The sequence below is a fragment of the Canis lupus genome, chromosome 7 (assembly GCF_011100685.1).
Source record: "Canis lupus familiaris isolate Mischka breed German Shepherd chromosome 7, alternate assembly UU_Cfam_GSD_1.0, whole genome shotgun sequence".
In the NCBI taxonomy this organism is placed as follows: domain Eukaryota; kingdom Metazoa; phylum Chordata; class Mammalia; order Carnivora; family Canidae; genus Canis; species Canis lupus.
This window is the reverse complement of record NC_049228.1, coordinates 66,832,893-66,841,826: the sequence shown is the minus strand read 5'-3', so window position 1 is coordinate 66,841,826 and position 8,934 is coordinate 66,832,893. Positions and strand designations below refer to the sequence as shown.

Here is an 8,934-nt window from a genome sequence, read left to right as displayed (position 1 = left end):
GTTGTCTTTCCACTTACTTGATTTTGTATTTATTAGAGACACAGAAAGAGGAGGGGAGAGAGAGAGAGAGAAGCAGGCTCCATGCTGGGAGCCTGACATGGGACTTGATCCTGGGTCTTCAGGATCACATCCTGGGCCAAAGGCAATGCTAAACCGCTAAGCCACCAGGGCTGCCCGAAACATGGAAGTTTTTAATTTTGATGAATTCCAATTTATTTACTTGTGTTTTGTTTGTTTGTTTTTGTTTTGGTTTTGGTTTTTTGTTTTGTTTTGTTTTGTTTTGTTTTTTTGGTTACTTATGTTTTAGTGTAATCCACCCCCATTTTAAAGGCAGGAAAATTGAGTTCAATTTGCCTAATGTCATAGAATGAGTAAGTAGAAGAGCTGGAATTCAAACTCAGAAAGGTTAGTTTCAAATTCCATGTACTTAACTGCTTCATTATGTTGCCTCCTAGGGGTCTGATTTTTCTTAATCTATTTTGTAATTTTAGAGGTAATCACTTTAACTAGAATTTTAAAGTTCCATTTGTATCTTGTAGATACATACTGAACAGAAGGCAACATGTATGAAATAACAAGGCATTCTTGCTTTATGTTTATCTCTTCAAATTGTTTCTACCAAAGAGCAATTTAATTCTCATCATAGTTTGTGATAAGAGTAAAATAAAATGCCATCAGTACTGAATATTTCAACTTGCTATAATTTATAAATTGTTTGTAATATAGATAGATAAACATGACCCAGCTTGACTTATTTGTCTAGGCTTATCTCTCTCTACCCTCTAACCACATTAATTGCCTTCTCTCTTCCTAGAATATTCTGTTCCTATCACCTTTACTTCTAACTCTTAAATACTTTAAATCTTGGCTTAAATTACCAAATTTTCAAGAAATTTGTCACTGTTTCTCCAAAATAAATTAGACTTCCCTGATACGTGCTTTCATAGCTCTATTTTTTCTTTGATGACACATACTATAGTTGTAATCATGTTGTTCTTTATATGCCTGTCTCCACCAACACATTGAAACTTGACAGGCATTTTGATTACTTATGCACCACTTTATCCTCAGCACCCAACAAAGATCCTAGCACATAGTGACCAGTTTATTTTACGTTTTTTTTTAAAGATTTTATTTATTTATTCATGAGAGACACAGAGAGAGGCAGAGACACAGGGAGAGGGAGAAGCAGGCTCCCCGTGGGGAACTCGATGTGGGACTTAATATCGGGACCCCGGGGTCACGCCCTAAGCTGACCCTGAGCTGAAGGCAGGCACTCAACTGCTGAGCCACACAGGTGTCCCTGTTTTACTTTTTAATAAGCTATATCATATAACTAATAACTTTAGGACTAATAAACCGAATTATTGGCCTTACTCTGCTAACTGGGAAATGGAAAATTGACCACTAAGATAATAGTATATTATTAAATTTTAATTTTTTAAAAAAGGTAGTTTTTAGAAAAAGTAATAATTCAGTGATTGAAAGTGTATTTGTTTATTAATATTCTGTCTTATAATAATCAAGAATTGGGGTATCTCAAAGAATTAACAAAATGATACTACCTGAAACTAGACTGGACAGCCTAACTTCTTTGCCTCCAGTCCTGTCCCTCCTGTAGGGTTCACCTCTGTCCCATTTTCTTCATGAAGTCTTCTTTTATGTCTGAAATTCCCAGTGACTCTTACCCTTTCACCGAATTTCTACGACAGTTAAAGTCCAAGGCCTTCAGGTCAGCACTGGATCATATATATCGCCTTGTATTGTTCACAGTTGTTTTCAATGTTAGCCTTATCTTACCTTATTAGATTGTAAATCCCTCAAGGGGAAGAACCATATCTTTGCACATCTTCTACAAACCTCACAGTGCCTACAGCAGTGCTGAAAACATGGCACCTGCACAATCAACATGCATTGATTTGTTTGTAGGCCAAAACCATGAGTTAATCTGACAATATTGGTCCATATCAACCAAAGATGTATATATAACACAAATTGGAATTCCTAGGAACAGTAAGAGATCCCACTTTATGGTACTGGGTTTGTTTAAACCTTTTTAGTACAGGGCTTACTCCTTAACCAAAGTCAGCCTGGGTCATCAGTGATAGGGAGGGAGAAAAGTTTCCTTTCTTCCTTTTCAGCATCTCTCAGATCTTGCCATAAAACAGGGTAAAACATAATTAGAACTATCTGTACTCTGGGATCAGCTTTTCTTTGAGGAAGACAATTTAACTTGAGTGTTAAAAAGCAGCTGCTTTGTATTTTAGGAGCATGTGCCTAATCAATCTGAGGCCAAACAGTAGAATAAAATCAGGCTTCCATTTTATTATTGAGTAAGCCCATCTGATCTCCCAACAGATTTGGAGCATGACTCGTACCTGTCCTGCTGATTTGACGAGTTTCTCACTGATCCACTGGAATGTTGACGGGGTCAAACAGTGTCCCTTGAGCAAGGGCAGCCCAGCTTACTGTGGACCCCTAGATAAGACTGCCAAGAAGGTATTGCTAGCCATACAAGCTGAGAGAGGAATTCTGCATTGAAGGTAGAAGATCGAAGGTGGGGCTCCTTTCTTATTTCCCCTGTTCCATCCAACTGGTCATTTGTGAGGCATCCAAAAGTATTTCTTGAGAATCTATGATGTGTCAAAAGTGACTGGTAAGAAAAGTAAGAATTAGTTTTAGCAGTCTAGGAGCCTGCAATATGTTTAGGGAGATAAGATATACACATGGGGCATGTAAGTAACAATAGAAGACAGAATTTGATTACATATTGATTGGAGAAGGGCAAAATCACTGTGAATGGGGGTTGTCAAGGAAGACTTTGTTAGGTAATGGAGACCCTGCTGAACCTTGAAAGAGTTATTTAGAGTAACATTTTCAGAGTCTAGAGTGCTAACCACTACATGATGATATAGTGACCTTTTCATAGCTAGGTGATTAACAGATAACTTACCCTCCCAAATAATTTAATTTCCATCAGATGCCTATTACTTGATTTACATAAACTAATTTAAGTCAGAGAAGACTGAAGTGTGTAGTATATTTCACTAAGAGTCTAGCTGCAGAAAGTTAGATTGTTTTTGCCTATGATCACTAATAGTTCAAAGCAAAGTTTCAATAGGAAGAAATAATTGAAGTTGATTTAAAAAAAATACCATGAAGCTTACCTACCTACGAGTCTAAGTAAATAAGAACTGTTTCTGTAAGCAAATCACTTTATTTCTGGGCTCTCACCTTCTATAAAAATGAGGACATTGGCCTGGAGCAGTGTTTCAAAGAGATTCTAGAAAATGTTAATAAATATTATAGAAACAAACAAACAAAAAAGAGGCTCCATGATAATGTAAATTACAAAAACATTAGGTTAAACAAAGTTATATTGGGTTCTTATAGAATTTCCTACAGACTTTAACATGATTCTTTGAATTTGAGTTTTCAGGATGAAGTTAGAGCATATGCCATTTCCCCAACTTATTTGACTATTGAATAACTTCTTCATGAAACATCATATAAGATTGTGTTCTGAGAACTGAATTCAGGAAATAAGAATGCCTTTTATGACTTAAAAGTGCCATATAATTCCACATTTGTACATCAAATGTATATTTAGATCTATATAAAACCTAATTATTTTGCTAGTCCTAATTTCACTTTGAATTGATAAGACCCATATGATTTTTAAGCATTGCAAACTTAAAAAAACATGTTCAATTTTTTTCCTCAGGTAACCCAAACCAAATTGCAGTTACGGGTAAATCTGTATTATACTAGAACATGGAAATGGTGCCAGATACATAATTGAAGCTCAAGAATTGTTTTGGGTATTAATTTTATAGTTTCTTGATTCTCTAGTGTTTTCTCTAAGGATAGAGACTTATAGACTAGTTTTGTTCTTAAGTTTTTCCATTAAATGGGCTCTGTTTGATATATGGTAGAAAATTACCTGATTAAAGCAATAGTTAAATCTAAGAAAATCTACTTTTTTTTTATTATGTAAGACATGGAGCTTTATTTATGACTTTCAATCTGATAACTGCTGGAGAGATTTTTTTTTTAGAGATTGGAAGAAAGAAGTTGCCAAGTTACCTGTTTTTTTTTTTTTCCCAAGAATCTGCAAACACTCACTTTTACATTAGAAAAAACTTACCCTGCATTGGGATGTCATACCCTCTGAGATTTTGTAAGACTCCTGCTGATTGACCCTACCCTTGACCTTAGCTCCAAAGCCCAGCTCCCTTCTGACATGCTGGTGTAGAGAATTTATTTATTTTAACAGTAGGGAGCCAGAATTCCAGAAATATTCTTACAAAAAGCTCCGAGATGCATTTACCAAATATTCAACTCCACATGACTGAGAGGTCTCCACTAACACACAAAGTGAATATAGTGAATAATTGTTATGATGGGCTCCAAGGATATGGATCAGCTTTAAGAAGTAAGCTCTAGAAGGGTGTGAAAGAGCTCCACTAGAAATGGCCTTTTTGATCATCAAGGAAAAGTGAAAATAGGCATATTATAATAGCAGAGACTTTTTAATAAAAGGAGTAGTCTCATAAGTAATTTAAGTAATATTTACCAAAACACGGAGGCAGTTTCAAGGCCAATTCTCTATTTGATTTGCCTTCCTCTGTCAATTCACATTTTCTCCTGCAAATCCTGCTAATTTTACTATAGGATTATCAAGTGCAACTTACTATGCATTTTTTTTTTTTACTTAAAAAAAAAGTTACCTTTCTTCTTTTGGATAACATGCTCATTAAACATTTATACTTACAAAAAGTATAAAAAAGAAAGGTAAAAATTATCTGGATGATGCTATTCAAACATTGCTCCTATTAATAATTTAATAAATTGGGGAGCTTGGGTGGCTCGGTTGTTTAGGCATCCTACTCTTGGTTTCAGCTCAGGTCCTGGTCTTGGGGTTGTGAGATCAAACACAGCAGTGATCTGCTTGATATCCTCTCTATCTCTCCTTCTACCTCTTCCCCTGCTCACTTGTATACACATATGCTCTCTCTCAAAAAAAAAAAAAATTTAGTAAATTTCTCTTAGCTTTTTTTGTTGGGGGGCAGTCTCTTTTTATACATTTTACGATTTTTATTTTTATTTAATTTTTTAAAGAAAGAGTGTTTTTTGAAGATTTTATTTATTTGAGAGGCAGGGGTGGAGGCACAGACAGAGAGAGAACGAGAGAAAGAGGATCTCAAGCAGACTCCCTTCTGAACACAGAGCCCAATGTGGGGCTTAAATTCATGACCCTGAAATCATGTCCTGAGTCAAAATCAAGAGTCAGCTGCTCAACCAATTGAGCCACTCAGATGCCTCTGTCTCAAAATTTAAAAGGTGATCCCTTTGAATGCTTTTCAGAGGACAGGTATACCTTATTTTATTGAGCTTCACTTTATTGAGCTTTGCAGATACTGCATTCTTAACAGATTGAAGGTTTGTGACAACTTTGCATAAAGCAAATCTATCAGCATAATTTTTCCAACAACATTTGTTTACTTCATGCTTCTGTGTCACATTTTGGTAATTCTCATAATATTTCAAATGGTCTCATTATTGTACTTGTTATGGTGATCTGTGATCTTTGATATTACTATTGTAATTGTTTTGGAATGTCACAAACTGTACCCATAAAAGACAGAGAATTTAATTGGTAAATATTTGTGCTCTGACTCCTCCACCCACTGGCCATTCCCCCATCTCTCTCCCTCTCCTTGTCTTCCCTATTCCTGAGACACAACAACATTGAAATTAGACCAACTAAGAGGCTCCTAGGTGGCTCAGTCGGTTGGGTGCCCAACTCATGGTTTCAGCTCAAGTCATGATCTCGGTTGTGGGATTCAGTCCCACATTGGGCTCTGTGTTCAGGGGGGTGTGGTCTGCTTGTTCCTCTCCTTATGTATGCTCTTCCCTCTGCTTCCTTGCTTTCTCTCTAAAATGAGTAAATAAACATTTTTTAAAAAAGAAATTAGACTAATTAATAATTACCTTAATATGGCATCTAAGTGTTCAAGTGAAATGAAGAGCCGCATGTCTCTCATGTGAAATGAAGAGTTAGAAATGATTAAGCTTAGTGAGGAAGGCATGTCAAAAGCCATGATAGGCTGAAAGCTAGGCCTCTTGTGCCAAATAGCAAGCCATGTTGTGAATGCAAAGGAAAAGTTCTTGAAGGAATTAAAAGCAGTAACCCAGTGAACACACCGGTGATAAGAAAGCAAAACAGCCTTATGGCTGAGATGGAGAAAGTTTGAGTGGCCTGGATAGAAGATCAAATGAGTCACAACATTCCCTTAAGCCAAAGCCTGATCCAGAGCAAGCCTCTTCGATTCTATGAAGGCTGAGAGAGGTGAGGATGCTGCAGGAGAAAAGTCTGAAGCTGGCAGAGGGTGGGTCATGAGGTTTGAGGAAAGAAGCCATCGCCATGATATCAAAGTACAAAGTGGAGCAGCAAGTGCTGATGGAGAAGCTGCAGCAAGTGATCCAGAAACTCTAGCTAAGGTCATTAACAAAGGTGCCTACACTGAACAATGGATTTTTAATGTAGACGAAACAGCCTTCTGTTGGAAGAAAATGCCATCTTGGCCTTTCACAGCTAGAGAGGAGAAGTCAATGCCTGGCTTCAAAGCTCCAGAGGATAGGCTGGCCCTCTTGTTAGGGGCTAATGCAGCTGGTGACTTTAAGTTGAAGCCACTGCTCCTTTGCCATCTGAAAATCCTAGGGCCCTTAAGAATTATGCTCAATCTACTCTGTCTGTGCTCTATAAATGGAACAACAAAGCCTAGATGACAGCACATCTGCTTATAAAATGGTTTAGTGGCCATTTTAAGGCTGCTGTTGAGACCTACTGCTGAGAAGAAAAAAGATTCCTTTCTGAGTATTACTGCTCATTGACAATGCACCTGATCACCCAAGAGCTCTGATGGCGATGTACAATGGGGTGAATGTGGTTTTTTTTTTTTTTTTGAATTCACATTTGATTTTTTACCTGAAAAGTGAATGTGGTTTTAATGCCTGCTAACATAACATCCATTCTGCAGCTCATGGATCAAGGGGTAATTTTGACTTTCAACCTTATTATTGAAGAAATACATCTCATAATGCTATAGCTTCCTTAGAGAGTGGTTCCTCTGATGGATCTGGGCAAAGTCCATGGAAATCTTCTGGAAAGGATTCACCATCCTAGATGCCATTAAGAACATTCATGACTCATGGGAAGAGGTCAAAATATCAACATTACCAGGAGCTTGGAAGAAGTTGATTCCAACCCTCATAGATAACTTACGGGTGTGCAAGACTTCAATGGAGGAAGTCCCTGCAAGATGTAATGGAAATAGCAAGAGAACTAGAATTAGAAGTAGAGCCTGAAGATATGACTGAATTGGTATAATCTCATGATAAAACTTTCACAGATGAGTTGCTTCTAGTGGATGAGTAAAGAATTTCTTGAGATCGAAACTACTCTTGGTTAAGATGCTGTGAAGATTATTGAAATGACAACAAAGAATTTAGAATATTCCAGAAAGTTAGTTGATAAAGCAATAACAGGGTTTGAGAAGACTGACTCCAATTTTGAAAGAAGTTCTACTGTGGGCAAAATGCTACCAAACAGTATCACATGCTACAGAGACATTGGTCATGAAAGGAATATTCACTCAATCCAGCAAACTTCACTATTGTCTTATTTTAAGAAATTGCCACATCCACCCCAACCTTCAGAAACCACCACTCTTGTTATTCAGCAGCCATCAACATGGAGGCAAAACTCTCTACCAGCAAAAATATTGACTGGCTGAAAGTTCTTTTTTTTAATAAATTAATTTTTATTGGTGTTCAATTTGCCAACATACAGAATAACACCCAGTGCTCATCCTGTCAAGTGCCCCTCTCAGTGCCCGTCACCCATTCACCCCCACCCCCCGCCCTCCTCCCCTTCCACCACCCCTAGTTCATTTCCCAGAGTTAGGAGTCTTTATGTTCTGTCTCCCTTTCTGATATGTCCGACACATTTCTTCTCCCTTCCCTTCTATTCCCTTTCACTATTATTTATATTCCCCAAATGAATGAGAACATATAATGTTTGTCCTTCTCCGATTGACTTACTTCACTCAGCATAATGATGCTTGGCATTTTTAGCAATAAGACATTTTAAAATTAAGATATTTACTTTTTTAGACATAATGCTGTTGCACACTTAATAGATTACAATATAGTGTAAATGTAACTTTCATATATACTGGGGAACAAAAAAAATTATTTGACTGGTTTTATGGCAATATTTTCTTTATTGCTGTGGTCTGGAACCGAACCTGCAATATCTCCAAGGTATGCCAGTACAAATGGAGGCAGGGGGCATGGGCAGAGCAAGTGAGTGGAAACTAGAAGGCCATTGCAATTGTCCAGCAGTTTCAGAAGAAGGTGGTAAGAAGGCAGAGAGTGAGAGGTGGTTATATTGGGGATATTATTAAGGCAGAGTCAAGGGGCACCTGGGTGGCTCAGTAGGTCAAGTGTTTGCCTTTGGCTTGGGTCATGATCCCAGAGTCCTGGGATCAAGCCCCAATCAGGCTCCCTGCTCAGTGGGGAGCCTGCTTCTTCCTTGCTCTCTGCTGCTCTCCCTGCTTGTGTTCTCTTTCTCTTTCTCTCTGTCAAATAAATAAATAAATAAATAAATAAATAAATAAATAAATAAATAAATAAATAAATAAATAAAATCTTTAAAAAAAGGCAGAGTCAAAAAGATGTCTTGACAGATTGAATGTGGGGTTTGCATGAATACAAGGATCAAGGATGACTCCAGATTTATCATGCAGTGATAGGAGTACTTTAAGTTCATAGAAAAATAAGCAAAGTGTTACAGCAACACATAGGACAAGCAATTACTTTTGACTGGGATTATCAGGGAGAGTAGATGAGCATTGAAGGGTGAAAAGC

At 37.3% G+C, this 8,934-nt stretch overlaps 1 pseudogene; it reads left to right on the top strand.

The window, feature by feature from the left end:
* The first annotated feature begins 6,000 nt into the window (after window positions 1-6,000).
* Window positions 6,001-7,799, top strand: LOC106559063 (annotated as a pseudogene).
* Window positions 7,800-8,934: the final 1,135 nt, after the last annotated feature.